General features: G+C 37.2%; 1 protein-coding gene across 4 annotated transcripts in view; it reads right to left on the bottom strand.

Moving 5' to 3' along the window:
• Positions 1 to 20,556, bottom strand: part of SOX6 (SRY-box transcription factor 6) — a 370,558-nt gene that overhangs the window by 260,036 nt on the left and 89,966 nt on the right. The window contains exon 1 of one of the 4 annotated variants that reach the window (XM_033062600.1): positions 382 to 834. The exons of the other annotated variants lie outside the window; for them this stretch is intronic. The gene's annotated coding sequence lies outside the window, so the exon portion shown is untranslated. Of the gene's footprint in view, positions 1 to 381; positions 835 to 20,556 lie in introns of those variants that run through there. 4 annotated transcript variants of the gene reach the window in all.

The raw sequence follows: 20,556 nt of genomic DNA, 5'->3' as shown, positions 1-20,556 counted from the left end.
GTTCCTGTGAGCCTCCACAATATGTCCAAGCACAACTAAAGACAGACTTACGTAATATATTAGCTTGCAATTGCAAAGGACTCTTCAGGTTTTGTAATCAGTTCTCACACTTAACCACAAACCAGGAAAGAATTGTTATGATATTTCACAGTTACATATATTGCGTAGCTTAGAAATACGGCTTAGAAATGTATCTTCTTACCAAAGGCAAACACAAGTTTAATTTCTTTCATTCATTTGAGGAAACTGAGGATCAACATATGCTGTTTCACATGCTGATACTTTAAGTAAAATAACAAAGATCCTTTTAAAAACTAAACTCTCTCATAATGAAAAACAGAAAGAAAAGATTTTGTTCCTTTGAGAAGATGATTAGCTTACCTGGTTTTGCCATTCCACACCAACAGCCCGAACAATATTATCAGCTCTTCAGGTACTAATTCTTGCTAACTGGAAGGATATTTTCTCTCTTGCTGGATTAATAATCAACTTTCCTGATAGTTCATTTGTAATTCTCTGCTGGTTAACCCTTTGCAGGGCTCCCATTTTGAACTAAGCAGCCTACGCTCTTCGGCTCATTGTAATACAAAAATAACAAAACGTAGGCCAGCACATAAATGAGAACTAAATAGCAAGTTAAAGAGAAAAATTAAGAATAGATTATCTGAAAAAACTAAAAGCTTACAAACACTTAAAGCAAGACTTCCTTTCTCTGAAAGACTCTAATTACTTAACCTAGTTGCTGGTAAAACAATGCATCAACAACCTGAGAGCTGTAAAGTCCAATGGCTCATACGACTGCACGCTCCCAGGAAGCCACAGTTCGACCTCTCATCTTCAGCCAGTGAGCAAGTATGACACATGCCTGCCTAATTCTGAAAATAACATCTTTTATTAGTGAATAGTGTGCTGAGAAATTGCCACAGTTATCAGTTTGTGCAAGGCCACCCATCTGTGTTGTCAGAAAGCAAGAGCAAGAGTGGCCAGGAGTGAAAATGAGATAAGAGAGGCCCAGAATAGCTAAAAAGGGGAGTTCAAATGAGGTCAGAACAGTTTAAGATGGGATATCTAAAATTTATACATAATTTTTATTTTCAAGTGTAATAGTAGTTACATATATATGTAACTTATATGTCATTTATAACACATATGTTATTGGTTTCATAAAAATTCAATATAGCTCTGGTAGCTCTGTTGTGAAATGAGTAAAAAAATTATAAAACAAACCTGGTAAAAGAGTTCAGAGATCTCATATAAGAATGTGAAACATTCTGTAAATGCTCACCTAAAGAAATTAGTCTTTAGGAGATAGGTGATGGACCTTGGGATGGGATTTGATTGTAGACAGAGGCAAGAGGAAAAGAAAAATAAACTTGTTGCGTGGATGACTAAGGCATAATGTTGCAAAAACAGGGAAATAAGAAGGAGGGGGATTCTTTCTGAAAAACAGTAAATTGGGGTTTGGATGCTCTTGGAAAAATGTAAGAGGTGACAGCTCTATTCACTAACAGAAATGTTTTCCTCATGGACTCTGCTACAGCTGTTTTATTAAAAAATACAGCAGTAGTTCTGGTTTTTTCCTTAAAACAACGGCACAGAGTCTCCCAAAGCTTCTGCATAGAGATTTGAAAGATGAGACTTAATCTACTTCCCTTTGCATAAGAGTAGTCCTATAGCTAATCTATTTTTACAGAATTACGGGTCTCTGCTCTTTATTCAGCAGTGCCTAATACAGTTTGCTGTAAACTTTCTGCAATATGTGCTGTAGAATTTATGATAAAATGCTAGGAAGTTTTGAAGCAAATTTGTTTCATATTTATAGCTAATTTTATTCTGTGTTTGAAGGAAAACCTTTTAGGAACACCAATAATGTGAGAAAGCTACAACAACTAAATTTATTGTTAAGTATCACATCAGTGGTACTCCTGAGGGGTTCTCTTCATGGGAAGAAAGCTTAAACAACATTTTCTAACACGTTGGATTGCTTCCCAGAGATGTGATGCCTACAGAGGCAATGCTGAACAAAGCAGGCTGGAATAGTAAGTCAGTAAACAACCCTCTTCACAGGATGGCCACAAATAAGTGCAACTTTGTTTAATAAAGGCGAATTATAGTTATCTTTTGTTCTGGAGTGGGTGCATTATCTTTCTCTCCTGTTCCACCTGACTAAACTAGTAGTATCTTTTCTATCACCTGACTGAGTAGTTGGCTGGAAATAATGGGACCAAACAATCCACTATTGTTACGAGAGACAATGACCTTTCATGTCCTTGGAGCTCGCCATGACCTTTCATCTTTCCTATCCTCCAATGGTCTCTTCTAACAACTAAAACTACACCCCGTTAGGCTGAATTCCAGATTGTCATAAAAAGCCCCTTCCTTTCGAAACAAAACCAATTTTTACACCAAGGTGGTGGAGAAACACAGGTCCATTGTTCCCGCACAGATGGAAGTTAGAGTTACTAAGGCAACAGCTCTAATCCCTCTTTTTACCACCTTTTTCACATCATTGGCCTATCAAGTGTGCTACCTTTTAACTCATAAGCTCAAAAGCTGGTAGTCTAACTGACTGCCCTAATTAGCTACGATTTTCACAGTACAGACAACATGATGAGCTAATCGAAATTTGCAAAATAATGACGTACCTCCAGCAAATATTCCTCCTCCTGAGGCCCAGTCTTAGAATAACAATAATGAGACCATTATTAGAGGAGGGCATTAAAATGCTGCACTGCTGCTAAACAGAGAACTTAATTGTTCTGGTCTTGTCCATTGAATCAACAACCTATTGTTGTGGACTTGAAAAATAAAGGACTGGAGAATGGGTGCCATAATGATTGGTCTGTGCTGCCATACCAGCACTCTGTAGAATTGTTTTCCTTTTGAAACTCTTGATGGACTAGTAGTTTTGTTTAAAAGTAATATAAAAGCCAATTGTCTGGATAAAAAGTCCTATTTATTGAAATCTTTAGAAGCAGTTGCATGGATTTGTTCATGACCCCCAAGATAAAAACATAGGCACCATAATAATGCTATTTGTGGCGACCACAGCTTGTAGTGACACTGCTTGTAGATAACACTGTCCTGTCTGGCTACTGCAAAAGGAAGGAAGGCATTTCCTTTGCAGACAGCAATCATGGCAGAAGGTCAAATAGTGGACAGACCCAATTCTGTAAAAATGAGGATGTTTTATTTTTTTCAAAATGGCTTAATATATTTGGTCATCATTTACAATTCAGGGTTTAGGACAGACTGATAAGGGTAACTCTAATCAGTCACAACACAGGCCACTTTTTTTGCTGATTAGTTTTTAGATATTAAAAATTATGACCTTGTTTTTTTTCTCTACCTCTACAGAATTTACCCTAAATTTTGTCATTTGGAAACTGAATAATATACACCTTGAGATGTAGTAACTGAACTGATGCAAATTGTAGCTTACTGTTAGCTTTGGACAGTCTTTATCTAAGACTGGGAAGAGACATCTAAAAGCTCTAACATGCCTTTTAATCTTGGAGATTTTTTAATTGTTAAGAAATGAGAAACTACAACTTTTCACAAATGTTTAAACATGGTCTTGAGAAAAAATATTCTCCCAAATAAAAAAATCATAGTTTTATTACATAAAATCATTGTTAATTAACACTATCCTGGATTCTTCTCTTAGCTTTCACTTCAATTGGACAGTTGAAAACACAAACAATAGTAAATTTATACTTTGGGATGCAAACTAAAATCTCATCTTATTGTATGTATTTGTATTGTTATGCCTCTTAATGCATCTTTCTACACACAAATTCCTCAAAAATAAACTATGACTCGGGATTAACATAAACAATGAAAAACCGTAACATTTGGGATTGCAAGAGTTTCCACTGGTAACTTGTTATTGATTTTAATATGAAACATTTTAGGGTTTAATTTTTCCCATTCCCATCAACGTATCTTAAATCAAACCGAGAAAAACAGAAAACTTAACAGTTAACCCAAAAGGTATTTTCAGCAGTTCTAGGAACTGCTTATAAAATAAAAAATTCTCTTGCATGCATTTGCAGAACACCTTTTCTTTAAACTCCTTTATTTTGTAAATTGAAAAATGCCCACTATAAAGTAGTATTAAATTGTAAATAAGACCTCTTGCTTCATTCAATCCATGCTTTGCTTCATTTATCTTCATCTTGTTAGGCTAAATTAATTAATCTCTGTGTTGCACACTTTCTCTTTTCATTACATCAAATAATGGCCTGGATATGGGAGAAAACCCTCACCACAGGGATCTTGAAACACTACCTTGAGGAAGAGTCTCTTACATATGCATTGCTTTAGCAATATTAACTAGTTGGATGTTATGACATTTATTAAATGGATCCTTCAGTCCTTCACTGCTGTAAAATAATTGTTCTGATTTTGAGAGAAATAAATTGTTTTTTTAAAAAATCAGGGGCTAGCAGTAGATCATGTTTACAATTTGTGAGTCACAAGTACTAAAAAGAGTACCTTAATAGCTTTAATCAATGTTTTATTTAATATAAAAATCCTGCAACTTGAATACAATTTCTGGCCAACTGTGTGTACACTCCCAAAATGTATTAATGTGTCAAATTACTCAAACCAGGTTGCCATATCATCTGTTTGTGAATGCTCTGTATATAATTAATTGAGTGTCTGGGACAGTTTCATGGGTAAATCTGGTTATTTCGATATTGCAATGGGGTGCAAACTATTAGGCAAGTTTTCTTCCTTTAACCTACATTATGGCATCTAGAGCAAAAGGACAAAACAGTAAAGCCTTTTTTAATCTCACCCTGATCAAACAGCCCTCTTTCTCCAATCACAGCTTTGTGCGTGATATCTTTCTGCTAGTGTTTCTTATTTAATTAAAACAGACACTGACAGAAGGACATGGATTAGGACTGTAATGATGCATTTACTTAGATTAATCGGAGGCTCCTTTTGGAGTAATGGCTTAAACAAAGAACAAAAGGAAATTGTTATGAAACAGCCTTTTATCCCAGGCAAAGGTCAAATTATGAGGTTTTTAATTTTGTCAGCCTCTGTTATATTGGACCTTTCTACTGGAACATGAGAAGTGCGTCTCTCCCCTTCGCCCCCGAGCCAAGCCAGTTATAATAATACAGCCATTAAAGCTGCAAATTAAAATGTCTGATTTTAAACCAGGTTGCTTAGCTTTCAAAACCCTCTAATTAGCATGTTGTGCATTGTTGTGAGGGAAAGAAACCTAACATGCTAATGACCTGCTGCCAGGTGACCACACTGCTGTGCAAAATAATACAGGCTCATTCAAGTAGTAGTAATACCAATAACACTCAGCTCTTATGAATTACCCAGCTCCAGGTCTGCTCTGCACCACATGTGCTTAAAGAAACAACAGTGCATCCAGCCAGAGATCAGAGTTCAGTAGTCAGCACAAGAGATTGTTGTATGTTAACTGGGAAGAAGTCTGTGCCCATTCACACACAGCGAGGCAGGAGAAAAACATTTGAAATCGCCATGGGCCAGGTGATGCTTGGGCCAGGCACAGAGAAGAGCACAGAACAGAAAATTCTTCCCCTTTTGGGCAGAAGCTACAGATACACTTCTGTACATCTCAAAGTAGAGAGCCCCAATCTGCTCTGATAAATTCTGCTTTTGTTCTTTGTTCATAAAAGGGCAGCAATGCACAAAAACACCCCAAATACAGGTGCATTCTTGCCCTTTCACAATTTAACATTCATTGCAACAAGTTTATTGAACACACAAAATTAAGTTAGGTGATGATACTTTCTTAAAATATGCTACAGAAGAAAGTCTGGTAATGCATCTTCAAAGACTCAAACCAAATAGAAAACATTTCCTTAAACCTCATGGTACTTGAGACTCCAGGTTTTTGAATACTGGATTTTTAGCTTATTTCACACAAAATTTCAAAAGAAAAAAACTCTCATATTCCAGTGACAAAACAAAGCTTTAAGTAACTTCCATTTTTCCAAACGGCAGAAATATTAATTAGTCTTCTGCACCGCCGACACTGTACACAGACCCAATCCTCCTCCTGCCACACAATCCACATCTCTGGCAAGCCGAAATGTCACCCAGCACCCAGAGGGGCACAACCTGATACCAACAAAGAGGCAAAGCTTTGCCTCCAGTGCCAACACTGGGCCCAAACAGCAGCAGCAGAGGCAGCTGCTCAGCACCACAAACAATACCATCCTGAAAAGGCCAGAATCATTAGGAGTCAAGATTAACCCCACTTGACCCGCCTTTTACCAACAGTCAAGGGAAAAACGACTTTCTCTGTAACTTGACATCTTGTCCACAAAGATCGCGGCCCAAGCCCTTCCAGACATGCCAGCACAGCGTTGACAGCGTTCCTCACGGGTCACACTAGTAGGAAGTTGGATAAGATGTTGAACAGCTATGCTGGCCCTGATGTCTGCCCATTCCCAGAAGTCTCCTGCCTTTCTCAAGTGATCCCTAACTGACCGTGAAGGGACAAAAATGACTGCAAAGTGGCTTTTCAGTAATTTTTAATCCTTTGTTGCATTATATTTTACTTACAAGTTCATCAGCCTGCAGGGAGCTACTGTGTGAATTCACATCTCTGTGTCCCCTAAACTGCTACTCAATGAGAAACACAATCCAATTCCTCTCCAGATAAATTACCATGTAACCAGGTTAAGCAAATTAAACCACACATATGGTCCTTTATATATTATAATCTCAAACCCACGTGTCAACACTCTGTATTGCTTGTCTTCTTTTAACACAGGTTCTGCCACATTTTTGCCACTACACTCCTTTACCATGTTGTCCCAATCCTGAAAAATAGACAGCTTGCCTTGGAAAATATTAACGTGATTACATGAAAGCCACTTACATGACCTACATAAAAAAGGAAACTACACATATTTGCAAAGATAGAAAATTCAATTTACTTCACACGCAAATACACGAGCTGCTTAAAAAGTGGCAAACAAAATGTTAACAAAATTAGCTACATAGTTACATTCAATACGCTTAGAAATAGTCTGAACTTAACAGTAGCCTCCTACAACTTGAAGATATCACTGTCATCAGCCAGTACTACCATTTATTTATTTGTTTAAACTCCTGTTCAGCCAAGATAATCACATCTTAAGATACGTGAACCTGTTTTCACAGACACATGTATCATCCACTAGTGTTCTTTGGCCGCCTCTTAGTTGTTATTTTTTCCTGAATAAAACCACCTCTGTGAGACAGAAAACACACTGCTAAGTTTATTTATAAAGGAAAAAAAAAAAGAGTTAACATCTAACAAAAGACAGACTTCGTGCACAGTGATAGGTGGTTCTATCCTTTACAACTCATGGTGAGGAAATTCTCTTTTTTTTTCCTTTGTAGAATTCAATCTAACTGTGTGTTTTAGAGGCATCTTGACATGGCTACTGCATTGGTATGCACAATGCAAGTACACTGTTTCCCAAAAGTTCTATTTGTTCCTTAAAATATATTAAGTATGCCAACACTCTTTTAGTGAGTAAGTAGTAAAATCTGCGTTAGTATCCTACACAGAATATGAATTCTTGCTTTAAGATCAGAGCTGCTCATATAGCAAATTATCTTCATCATTTCCCATTTAGCAGCTAGAGAGCTGTCCAGGTACAGTCTGTGCCTCCATGAATATGGTACTTCATGTCCTGTGTTTTTTTGCTGAATATCCAAGTGTTAGGTAGAAACACATATTAAAAAACAGCAGTAACCTAAGAATTCAGTGCAGGAACCTGACAAGATTCAGGTTTCCAGAGCAGCAGCTAGAGGCATAGCACAGTAGATACACTGGTAAAGAAGACAAATACTACACAATCCTGCTGTTTTGGTGCAGAACAAGGCACTGATTAGCCTTGGGCACATCACCAGTTCACGTGGGTCCATTAAACTGTACCTCTGCCTAACTAAAGCGCTGTCACCTTGACCCTGGGAACTCTGGTGGCCAACACTGAGCAAAGACAATCTGCTCCCTCACTTTTTCAGCATCACTTTCACACGGCCGAGCAAAAGTCACAGTATGTTCTGCATGATGGACAGCAGAATAAAATGTACCTTCAGAAAAAAAAAACCACTGTCAAGTGTTGAAATTTCATGCATGATATGTAAGGAGATTTGACCCAAAGAGAGGAAGAAAAGGGAAGTGAGTTCCTGCTCTGTTTCATTATACAAGTAGCCCCCTAGATTAGTGTGTGGTTACATATATGTTTGTGTATCTATATAATTTAACCCATACAGTGGGGAAATACACATACATAATGGAACCTATAGAACAGTCGTACAATGGAACCAAATTCTCTTGTCCAAGTTAGCAGCTTGCACAGAACAGCAATTTTCTCTATCTTCACACATCATGAAGGAAGAATGGCTCTTATCTCTGAGCACCAGCAGCTGCTCTCTGGGTTTGCCCCATTATGCACAGCCTCTCTCGGTTTTTTCCATGTGTCCTTTTCTACAGGTTCACTGCATCCTGGTCTACCTGGTCAGTCCATACTTGCATCACCGTATGCACAGTTTTTTGTGTCTGCCAGCTGAGAGAAAGCAGAACTGTCTACTCCTTGGCTTTCCAAAAACACCACACAAACCAGCTCTCTTTCAGCCCTAACTACAGGGCCAAAAAACTTAGATATCTGAATTCAAGTCAGATTGCTAGGTTCACCACTAGAAATTGTTTGTACTATTTAACTCTTTTGCAGTCCTAGATATCATACCTTGCTGCAGAACTCCATTCCCATCTGAGTTGTGATACAATGCACAAACAGTGATCAAATCCTTTACAAATTTCTTTTTTGATTTTGGTACCCTATGAATTGGGTTTTTTAGCCCTGAATTACCATTCAACTTCTCACACAACATGTTAAAAATTCTTCTCAATTGGACCCTTCATATTTTTAGATCTGCTAATTTTTTAAGTCCTGAGGATAAACTAGGTAAATTGCAGAAGGAAAAAAAAAAATAAAAATCACACAGTCACTGCCATCTTTCTAGTTATTTTCACTTGATTTCAATAAATGATAAGGCTATTACATTCCAAACTTTCTTCTGCAAAAGAACATAATCTATTCAATTCATCAGTGATTTTATAATGTGTCAGAAATTAATTTGATAAAATATTTCATATTGTATGTGTGTATCTGTATATATATAAAAAGAATCTGTTCAGGGATTTCAGTTTGCTGTTGAAGCCAGCACATCTTAGGTACAGAAACCACCGTGAATATACAATTACAGTATCAGTCTTACACCCACAAGATAACCATGACATGAACTTCGATATCTCCTCATAAAATGATTCACTAGGCAAACTTTTAGCATTTGACCTACAATTTTCCCACTAATGAAAATTTCCCAGTCAGTGTTGTCTAGTGAAGGAAGTATGCAGAAGTGCAAGGCCTCCTTTTGACTCAGTATCTGACATGCTATTTACCTCTTTATACCTTGGTTTACCTCGGCAAAACAAGCAAAATATCTTTATAAATCACCTTTCTCCACTTCTTTGAAATCTCCTGCAAAAAAGGAGGAATGAGAGAATCTGACCCTCTAAGCAATATGAAACAGGGGTCTAAATTTCTAAATGAAACCAAATAAATTAACATAAAAGTTTGGGGGTTTGCTTGGTTTTAATTGCATGGGTTGGTCTTAAAGGTCTCTTCCAACCTAGTGATTCTGTGTGTGATTTTCTATCTCTAATGCTGGAGCTTTCAATACCCAATCAGTCAGCCATACCTCTGCATTGTTTTATTACAAAGTGAATCAGAACAGACAAATTAATCAAGCCAGGACAGTGAGTGCACTATGTTTACATGATATATCCTGCCCATATCTGTCTTAGGTTCAGACTGAAATCCTGCTCCAGCTGCATCAGCTTTCAGGCTGACAAATCTTTCTGAAGTTGTGCCACACAGTGTTTCACGCCTGGAAGGTGCTGCAAACAGGCACTTTCACTACCCTTCTCAAAGTCCCAAATATTGAAGTTTCAAGCATTAAACATCCCTCAAAAGGTACACCTGTTGCAGTTTGTTGATATGCACCATCCAGTCCTTGAGCACTCTTTTTTTTCTGCCCATATAATTATCAGCGTTTTAAATTTTTCCTTTTCAAAGAGTGGAAATTAAAATATAACCTATATAGAAAGAAAATACTATAAACCACAGCACAGACTCATTTATGGCTCACTCTCAAAGAGCTTGGGGTAATAGATTTTGAAAAAGTGTCTGTTTTGGTACATATATTAATATTTTGGGTATATCTAAAGCACTATGAAATGTCTATTGCAACACAGCTGGAAACTATCATACTCATGGAAACTAAAGCAGTTCAGTAAGCAAAGTGATGCAAATAAGTAAAACCACCTACATTTTCTAATTACTGTCATCAATTTCACATTCCACCAAGCTAACTTAACATGTCTATAGAAGTTTTGTTGTTAACCACAGAGAATGAACTGTACAACTACCTGATTTCTTCAACATTGTGAAAAATATTATTATCCCAAATGAGTTTCTATGATTTTTTAATATATATTATGTGCACACCCATGCATGTGTGTGCATACATATATGTGTAGATTTATATACCCACATCTATAGTTACATTTAAGCAAAATCATTAGGTTGTGTTTTCAGCCTTTTTTTCAAAGCTCACCCCTCAGAGGAGATGGAAATACAGAGGCATTTCTCTGCTCTGGTACCTAAAAGAGGACACCAGGAGGTGCAGAACAGAGCAAGGGCTGCATGTGAACAGCCTCAGGGAACAGATGCCTCAGCAGAAGAGGAGGGAGCAGAACTAAGAAGAGGAGAATGAGAATGGCAACAGCTTGGGTGAGCCCAGGAACCCCCTACAAAACTGCAGGAACTTCTGCCTAGCATCTGTATTTGATGGGAAATGTTGGCAAGCACTTCCTACCAACAGACTTGTTCAGATTAGAAAAGGGACGTGAGTTAAAGAGTTAAATCCATAAATTTATAGCAATGTTTAAGATACTCCCATATCGAGTGAATATCTTAAATCCTAGAAAGATAGCGTTTTGCTTTATTTTTTCCCTTCATAACTGTACTTTGCCATAATGAAATACACAGGCAGCCTTCACTTGGTAAAATATTTGTGTTGCCATGCAGTTAAACAAATGTTTTTTCATTTTCTTTTAAAATAGCCTCCCACCCATGTTTCTCTAAACAGTGGCCCATCAGTCCAGCTGCATAACATGCACAAGCTGAGCAGTAAAGTCTTATCTTGCCCCCCATTAAAAGGGTCCCTTCCTTATTTCATTAGCCAGAACACATGGGGAATTAATAGGACTTCAAAAATAATGGAGTACATCTGAAAAGAATCCTGATTTCATAATACCCCTGCATTCCACTATAACCCAGAGCATCTGATCAGAATTCAGCATCACAGTTTTGGCACAGACAAGTACAGGAGACCAGGGTAATCTTTCCTTATTTCTTTTGCACTTGGGTATTTCATAACTCCATTCAGTGCACTTTTTCTTCTGTTTTTATTGTCCCTGACTCTTTGTATGAAATATGAAGGATTCACGAGTATGAGTATCAAATTTATAGTGGATGCCTGCTGTACCACATATTATAGTCATGCAGTTGTCTGCCCTACAGTAGGGAAGACTTGCATAGTGTTTAAATGGGCAAGATCTAATCAAACTATAGTTAAAATATTATTACATTTATATGTTTTCCTATACCAACTAGTAAAAAAATATACTTTATTTCACTTTAGGGTAACACTTTAGTGCAATTAAATGAAAAAGGTTTAGCTCTGATATTTCTTTGAAAATAATCACGATCAAAAAAGACACAGTTTTAGGACACATACCTGGAAGATGATAAAGAAAATCTCACTACTTCCATATGAGACAATATCACAACCAAATATATCTTGCTGATATTTAAAATCTAATAGTATTCCCTTCTGTAATTCTTTCATCTGTGTGCACAATTTATACAGGAGCTTTGAGAAGGGAAAGAATGAAGCACTTGCCTTTAATCCCAAGGGGGCTTTATATGGGGTTGGTTTTGTTGAGTTTTTTAAATCATTATACTCTCCCTTCCCATCGCTGGTGACCATCACTGCAGCACCATGCCTCCAGCTGTGAGCTTGAACACACAGCTCCCTGAAGCCAAAACAAATGGTGCTTTTCTGATTTAGAACAAGGGACACTGGAAGTAGGGGCAAAAAGCGTAAGCTTCCCTTCCTTTTGAATTTCAGTGTCACCTCTCTTACAGAGCATATGACACAGCAACCTAGCCAATATGACAAATTACAAGAATAGCTGCAGCAATTAAGATTACAGAAAATTATCAGATCTTTTAGCAGCAGTTAAATATGGTGTCACCTTCAGGGGGAAAACACTTTAAATCATATTTTACATGCCATATTTGGTAAGCCAGACAGCCTAATTTGTAAGGTTTTTCTGTTGCAACCACAAGATGAAATTTTGCACACCTGATGTTTCTCCTTTCAGGAAGAACTATTGCCTAAGAGGAGAGGAATTCCCACTTGCAGGAAATCCAGCACATGGTAGACACAGGCAGACAGAAGCATGGATGGATGGAAAGAGGGTAAATATCAACAAGTAAAAAGACAGAAGATTATTTTGGCCGTTGTGTAACAGTTACAGAAAAAGAATTTAAAAGAAAAGTGTTTTTTTCTCCCCATGAAGTCCAGAGTACACATTTTATTATAGTGAGCACTGACTTAATTTTCCAAGACTCAGCCTGAGACAACAGCAGCTGACTACTAGCTCAGCAGCGAGAAGTCTAAAATTAGTATTTTTAAAAGTCTTTTTATTCTCATAAAATTTGTACATTAAAACTGACATTTTAAAAGGTTACTTCTGTGGAGAGGAACTAGCAGCTATCAAAATCTAAAAACACCAATCAAACGCAAACGTGTTTCAACCTAAACTCCGGATAGCGCAGACAAATCATCGTGCCAAGCAGCGGCACAGAGCGGGGGAGAGCTTTGGGAAAAATTATAAATTAGGTAAATCTTCAAGTTATAGTATTATTGCATCAAAGCTGTGGTTTAGACATCCCAGTGCTAACTGCCAAACTGTCTGCATTATGCTGCGTTGTTAGCCATACTAAGTGGATTTCCAACCACTTCAAACAAATTATCAATTCCAATTGAGCAGGTTTGTGATAGAGCCAGAGAAAGAGACTTTCTTTTAAAGTTCTATTTTTCTGCCCTACTATAAAATACACCTTATTTGTATGGATTTTTATATACTTTCAGGTAAGAAAATCCAGCTAGTCATTAACATGTCCATGAGTGCATTAAAATTACATTCACCCCAGTCTTTTTATATGTAAGTTTTTTTATCTATCACATACAGCTGGAAGTAGAAGAGACAAGTTAGTCCAAGGACATAATGTCTTTCAGGCTCTATAGCACTTAGCAGGTTACTGGGCCTCCAAGGCCTCACAGATTTAACCAAGACTTTTCACACAATCAGGTAAAGAGGGCTAAGCCAGTCAGTAGATGTCCCATTCAGATAACAAAGAGAATATTTTAGTGACAATGTGAGAAAACAACAGTAAAAATGGTGGAGAAACCCACTGAACCGTAGAGCTCTTTTTTTCCTTTACAAAGAGCCATCGACTGGAGTTTGACTGTGACATTCACTGTCAGCAAAGTCAGTTGTACAAGTTTTGTCACAAGAGATCCAAATAAGAATCAACTACAACACTGGGCACTCTTGTATATTTCAATTTCCTCTCTGGAATATCATGTATTCATAGAAGATCCATTAAAACACCACATTAGTGTATGAAAGATTCCTGTCACGCATGTCAGCATTAAGCTGATCTACAACATCATCCTTAATGATTCCATCATCCTATTGCTACAATTGTTCCTTTAGTGTCCCCAAATTCAAGTTAGCAGTTTTAAAACTTTCAAACGAGAAATGGCTGTTGATATCCAAAATGTCTACACCTACTTGCAAAGCAGTGAAGAGGTAAAAGCACTGTGGTGTGAACAAAGCCAGTTTTAGCATTTGTTAAGGTCACTTCAGTTCCTCAAGTGGCTCTTCTTAGAGACCATTACCTCAGCGAAATACGCACACCAAACCATAATAATAATGGAGATAACCCATCTGAAGAACCAAGTTTGGGGTGTGGTTTTGAATTTGAATCAGGGAAAAGATGACTACACACTATGTTCTTGCTCTTCTCTAAAGCCAAGTTTAAATAAAGAAGAATACTTTTCAGCTATATTGGACCACATTTCAATGGCAAGGGAACTGTGAATGAAAGAAGTTTACAAAGGGGACTGTTAAACATTAAAGTATAGTATAATCACTGTATGAATTAGTCATAGCCAGTTTAGGCACTGTCCAACCCACTTTCCAACCATCTGCAACAAATGTGCTCCATTAAAACAGAACCATATGGAAAACAAGCTAGCAATTAACACAGCTTCTATGCATACCTCTAATACAGCACAGATTTCAAACTTTGAGTGAAACTGACTGCTGAATTACTTCCATATTGCTGCTGTTTAGACCTTGGCAAGACATATTTATCCTCACTCACTACAGTATGTCATCCCAAGATACTGCTATATCATCAAAATAAGCATGAAAAAACCACCCACAACTGAGCCACTCATTGTGGTTTATAGCCTCTGTTAATAAAATATTTGCAGATCAAAGTATAACAGACTTTTTCAAAGATGTGTAATACATTACTTACCAGTCAGTATCACAACAAATAGCTAATACAGGGCAAATCAATTAATTTAATTGCTAATTGGTGATATCTTGTACTATGGAACAAAACAGCTTCAGGTTTGAGTAGTTTTCTCCTCTCCCAGATTTTCTGAAGTGAGAGAGATGCTGCACTTAACACAGTGATATTTCCAACCCAAAGGGGACATGCAGAATTCCTAGTTCCAAAACTCAGAGCATTTAAGAATGCTCAAAGATAGTAATATTTGGGTTATTTTTCTTCAATAAAATAACAAAACTAGAATACTCCATAATTTTATCTGAGTGTACGAGATGTAGAAAGGTAAGTTAATGATTAAAAACCCCCCCCACATATTAGCAGCAAAACTAAGTCAAACTGAAGTGCCAATGCTCAGTACATACTTTATGTCCCTTTCTACCCAGTCCATCAGAGCTCTTCACTCAAAAATCTTGGATCTTTAATTAAGCTCAACAGTTCAGCCTACAAGGTTTGGTCAGAAAGATAAAGCCCCACAGAAACAGGTAGGTTGGGAGAGGTCTCTGGATGCTCATAGCAGATCACATGGCTCAGGTAAAGAAAACTTAAACACTCTACTAGGGAAAACATAAACCTAAATGATAATAATAAAAAAAAATACTGAATATTAAAAACATTTCCAATGCAAATTAAGCTGTCTTGAAACATGTAGTATTAAAACCGGGGGGATTTTATACTTGCTTGGGTTTGTTCTAGTAACCAGAATTCTAGTTCAAAGCACGTGTATTTCCTCAGTTATCCAAGATGAGGTTAAAAACTAACTATGGGCATCAGATTTCCCAATATTCCAAAGAAGAGATTCATTTCATTAAATATTTCCCCAGCACCTACACAATTTCAAAAGCATTGGAATTCTTGAAGCAGCCTTTCATGATTCTAGGCCATCATGGGCCACACTGTTTCCAAAGACCCACAAGAAAATATGATGAGCCTGGAAACAAAAGACTTAGAGGCAGAATGTTCCAGATTGATTGAATTCTGTTCACACAGAAGGTTCTCCCCCATTGAGCAGAAAACAAGAAGAAACTGTAAAATAAACTCAACATTACTTCCTGTGTGCTTTTCATGCCTTCAAAGGTTTGAATATTGACCTCAATAATACACTGTCCAAGCCTAATACATTGATGAACCAATATAACTTAGCTATTATTATATAGGCCCACAGCTGCTTCTTAATTTTGTCCTTAGAAATGTCAACTGTAATAGTTACATAGGAGAAGATTTGATGTCTGTTAATGGATTTTAATTAACTGCATTTCAAGTTGTGTAATTAGACTCCAATTTTCATTTTTTTCCGAGAAGGAAAGTTCTAGAAAGCTTTATCCGGAAGAGGTTCTTCCACCTATTGCGCACCCACAGACTTAGGCATTTTGACAGAAATTAAAGGATATAAACATGAATCATTTTAAAATTCACAGTTAGGGAGACATTATCAACCATACTTAAATACCTAATATAAACAATAACTCATTTGGCTTAAAAATATACCCCTAGCATCTGAAAGGGCTGAGGTATCCACTGAATGGGATTCTGATTAACAACATTTTGGTTTAATAAGAGAGAGGTTTTAGTGACAGCCATATTAAACATCAGTTTGCAAATATGACTTTAAGTAAAGGGTATGTATGTGTCAAAAACTGGCCTTCTGACATTATATTTATTTTCTACATTCATTAAGTAAATGATACCAAGCCATCGAGTCCAAAAATATTCAAATAGTATTAGTACTGCAAAAAAATGCAATGCTTTGGAATTAGCACCTAAACCTCCTGCATCCCCCATAAATTCTGCCTAATTAAATTCCTACTATGTTATTCCTCCTGTTTTCCTCACAGCTGTTTTATATATTTTCACCTGTTTCACTTCTCTTTTTGTTGAAGTAACAAAAAAAGCTTAACCTTCCTTGATTGACAGAAAGGAATAACAATATTTAATTAACATCACTTCATATGTGACAAATCTTAAACTCTGCTCAGTCAATAAGGCTCTGTGAAAATATTCCCCCAACATTTTTAAAAGCTTTTTGAGAAAGCTCAGAACACTGTGTTCTTAATTCAAAAGCACATGCCGAGTTAATTATGGTCTTATGCTTTGACCAAAAGCAGGATTTGTGGGATTTTCTTTTTCTTAAGTCAAAGGATTCAAAAGTAATTTATGAATGATACTGAAATAATGCACGAATTAGCTGCTAACATGCTGTTAGTTTCAAGTGTTAATATTTTTTTTTTTCATGTGCTAGGAGGGTCAGTATTGAAGTCATGCTGACTTGAAACTCTATTTATACTAAAAACTATATTAACTAAACAATCATGTTATTCTACAGTCCTCCTACTTACTTTTAGGTTATTGCTCTTGACTAGGTTACTTGTTTGGGAGACTTCTGCACAATTTCTGCCAATTCAAATATAGACGTTTCCAGAGCTAAACAAATCCTGTAGCAGTGTCACATATACTCTCCCTAGAGTTACTCCTTTATGTACATGATGTTTAATTCATGTTCCCACGTCTTTGCAAGCAGTTTCACTTCAGGTGTATACTGCACACATCCTCATATCTCACTGTTGGGCTCTTTAAGCAACTTGCTTTACTATGACCTTGCTATTGCTTACAAAGCAAATTATTTTACTGTGACCTTGTTATTACTAACACATTTCCGAAGGGGTCACAAATTGATTCACGGCACATTCTCAGGTGTGTGTGTGTGCATGTGGACACAAATGCAAAATGTCCACAATTCAGTAATGTTTATCAAAAGCATTGCTATCTGTGTCTCAGGTGGATTTTAAGGAGCATCCAATTTCCTGTAGATTATTGACACAAAATGTGATCTCGGGCTCTAACCCACATGGGATCAGCTCCACTTCTCTCCCACACTGTAGCTGACAGGCAGAAAGGGCACTCAGGCTGAAGCAGCTTGTGGAAAAAAAAGAGCCATGGACAATTTTCTCTCCCTGCCTTTCCCTTTCCCTTTGTGACATGTTCCTCAAGAGCAGACTGAGCCAGTCAGAGGCCAATAAAGACATCCTGCAAGGCTTCCCTAGCTCCACCCTTATCTAATCCTAGCTTGGGTCAGGACCAAGCTGAATTTCCCATGCCATTCAACCAGGTTCTACTTATTTTTTATCAGTAACAAACACTAATAACCATAAGTATTCATCCAATGTATTCTGACAATCATTTCTGTTAGGATAATTTCAGTAAGATATAAAATTATTTTAACGAGAAAGTTCTCTCAGAAATGGTGGAAGGAGTTATTCTCTAACAACAAGGTATGTGGAAGATTAGTATGCCAAAGTTTTATGAACCCTTGCCTAACACTTTTACATCTATTCTGCCTACTTTATACCTCTTGCCACAGTAACTCAATGAACTTCATGTGACTATTTAGTTCTTTGCAAGGGGAGTGTGCTTTTAAATCAACTGTCACTTCTGCACTATCTATTCAGCAAATAAATATGATCCAAAAGTAATGCATTCTACAGTTCATACTTCTACTGCATAATTTCAGAGAGCATTTTTTCCTGTTTGTCCTATTTCAGAGGCTTTGAAAACATCTTCAGCATATTCAATCATCAGTAAGGCTGGGGCTGCAGAAAAAGAACACAGTATCATGATACAGAATTAAGAGAAAGGCCATGCCCACTCAGACTCAGGGAAGAGTATGGCTCAGTGACCAAAGTGAAATAATGCAAAAACAGTATCAGTCTGGGGACATGAAGCCTGCATGATAAAGGGCACTTGGGCATCTGGAGGCAGGGACTGAGCAATGCAAAGTTGCAGCAAGTGCAGCACAAGCCTGTTAAAAGCAGTGGGCACCACAGCAGCCTTAAAAACAGGGGAACTGAAGCTCTCAGAACCAAGACAGAAGTTAGGAAGAGCAGTACATCATAAATGCCAGTGCATCCAGTTCTGTGTCTTGCTGCAAGAGAAAAAGCAGCTTGCCAAGTAGCAAGTAATGTTTCTACTTCCATCTGATTTTTTTAACTTTGTATGTAAGACACTTTTATACAGAAAATGTGCAAAACATGCATAGTTTTTCACAGAATAAAATGCCAGTATTACTTTAAATAATACTTTGAAAAAAAAGCTGCAATGACTGAAGTGATAGGAAAAATGAGAACGGTTTAAAAAACTCTCAATGGTCTCTCAAAAAGAGCAAAAAATTTCTATTTAAGTTCTCTATGTTTTAGTTTCTGTTCTGCAATATCTGCTGATATAATATAAGGACAGATTTAGGAATAAGAGAAGGTCTAGAATTTGTAACATTGTTACAATTTATAAATTTATTTATTAATTTTTAAAAATACTCATGGATTCAAACTGCTATTGGACGTTTTCTTGTCCATTTTTTTATAAATCCCTTGTATCCATTTAAGAGATGAAACAAATAAAAAGACATGAGGAATCCAGACTGTGGTAGAATAAAGAAGGGACATAACTAGGAACAGAGGAAAAAAGCAAGGGATGAGTGCACAGTTCATATTGTAGAATATATCAGTTTTAATTCTGATATTTCAGTACTAATGTTTTGGGTGCCTTAATTCTATAAAATATAAACCTATATCAAAAGTAGTAATCATTAAGAGAATATCAGAAAAGCTTCAGGAATATTTCCCCTCAGCTACCTAGTAGAAAAAGACAGTAAAGTGTTCTAAAATATTTGTGATGGTACCCCCCTCTTCTTTCACTCAATACTCCCAGTCTTATGCTTGAATAGATGAAGGAGAAAAAGGCTTATTGATTATTCAGTCAGTGATGTCTCTTGGATAAACAGAAAAAAGGTTTGCCACAGAAAATATCTACAATGAACTCAAGATAATTAGGGGGGGGAAAAGCGACAAACAACTCTTCATTCATCTGCTAGAGAAGTTACTGCATTTCTAGCCCAGAAAAAGCAATTATTCAGACCTTGCCTCCTCTATTTCCTACATTGCTTCCTTCTTCTGATGAACAAGAGACCTTTCAACACAGATGTGGTAGCCTTGCTTTCTTTTCTGTTTTCTGCCCACAAGTAAATTTATTGCTCACGCCAGGTTGACAGCTTCCAAAACTGAAAGGGCTCCATTTATCCTGAGAACAGACACCACTGGCCACACTGGCCTCTGCTCAGTGCCCCACCAGTCTGAGCTGACCCTGACCCAGAAGGAGCCAGTGTCAGCAGTGGGCAGATAGCTCAAGTTCCATTTCCATTCCAAGCCTCATACATCCCTGAAGCTGCCAAAGAGCAGTGCTGGTATCTGTGGGTCCTGTGAATATCACAGTGGATCTGAACCACCAGTTAACACAACACAGAGAATCTAATTGTCAAAATGGAACCAATACATGCTATTATTTATTTGGTAGGGTTCAAATCAGAGCCTTTGGGATAACAAGTTCCATTTCTAATTAAATCTCTCCTTTGCAATCCAATTCCAGAAGTCAGAGGGGGGAGGGACCCTAACAAATTATGAAATCACCATTTACTAATACAGGGAAAGAAGAGGGCTCAAAAACTGAAGGTCATGAGCCCAGGTCAAACACAAACATTTATTTTTGTGCGTAATCCAGTGCTGAAAGCCTAACAGTGAAGTGTAGTAGGAAGAAAATCATCCTTCAGGGGCTTTCAACTGCACCACACACCCAAGCTAAGTTTTGTTGCTAAATATCTGGTGCTCACTGCTGGAATTTAGCTTGCCTTTTTTACATTTAATAGCATACACTTTAAGTGGAGCCAAAATGGTTACTGGAGAATTTGAGCTGAGGGGTTTCCCCACTGAAAAGAGATCTCAGAGAGAAAGAGATT

Source organism: Catharus ustulatus, chromosome 6 (genome assembly GCF_009819885.2).
Source record: "Catharus ustulatus isolate bCatUst1 chromosome 6, bCatUst1.pri.v2, whole genome shotgun sequence".
In the NCBI taxonomy this organism is placed as follows: Eukaryota; Metazoa; Chordata; class Aves; order Passeriformes; family Turdidae; genus Catharus; species Catharus ustulatus.
The sequence above is the reverse complement of the archived record's forward strand: the minus strand, read 5'-3'. Positions and strand labels throughout refer to the sequence as shown.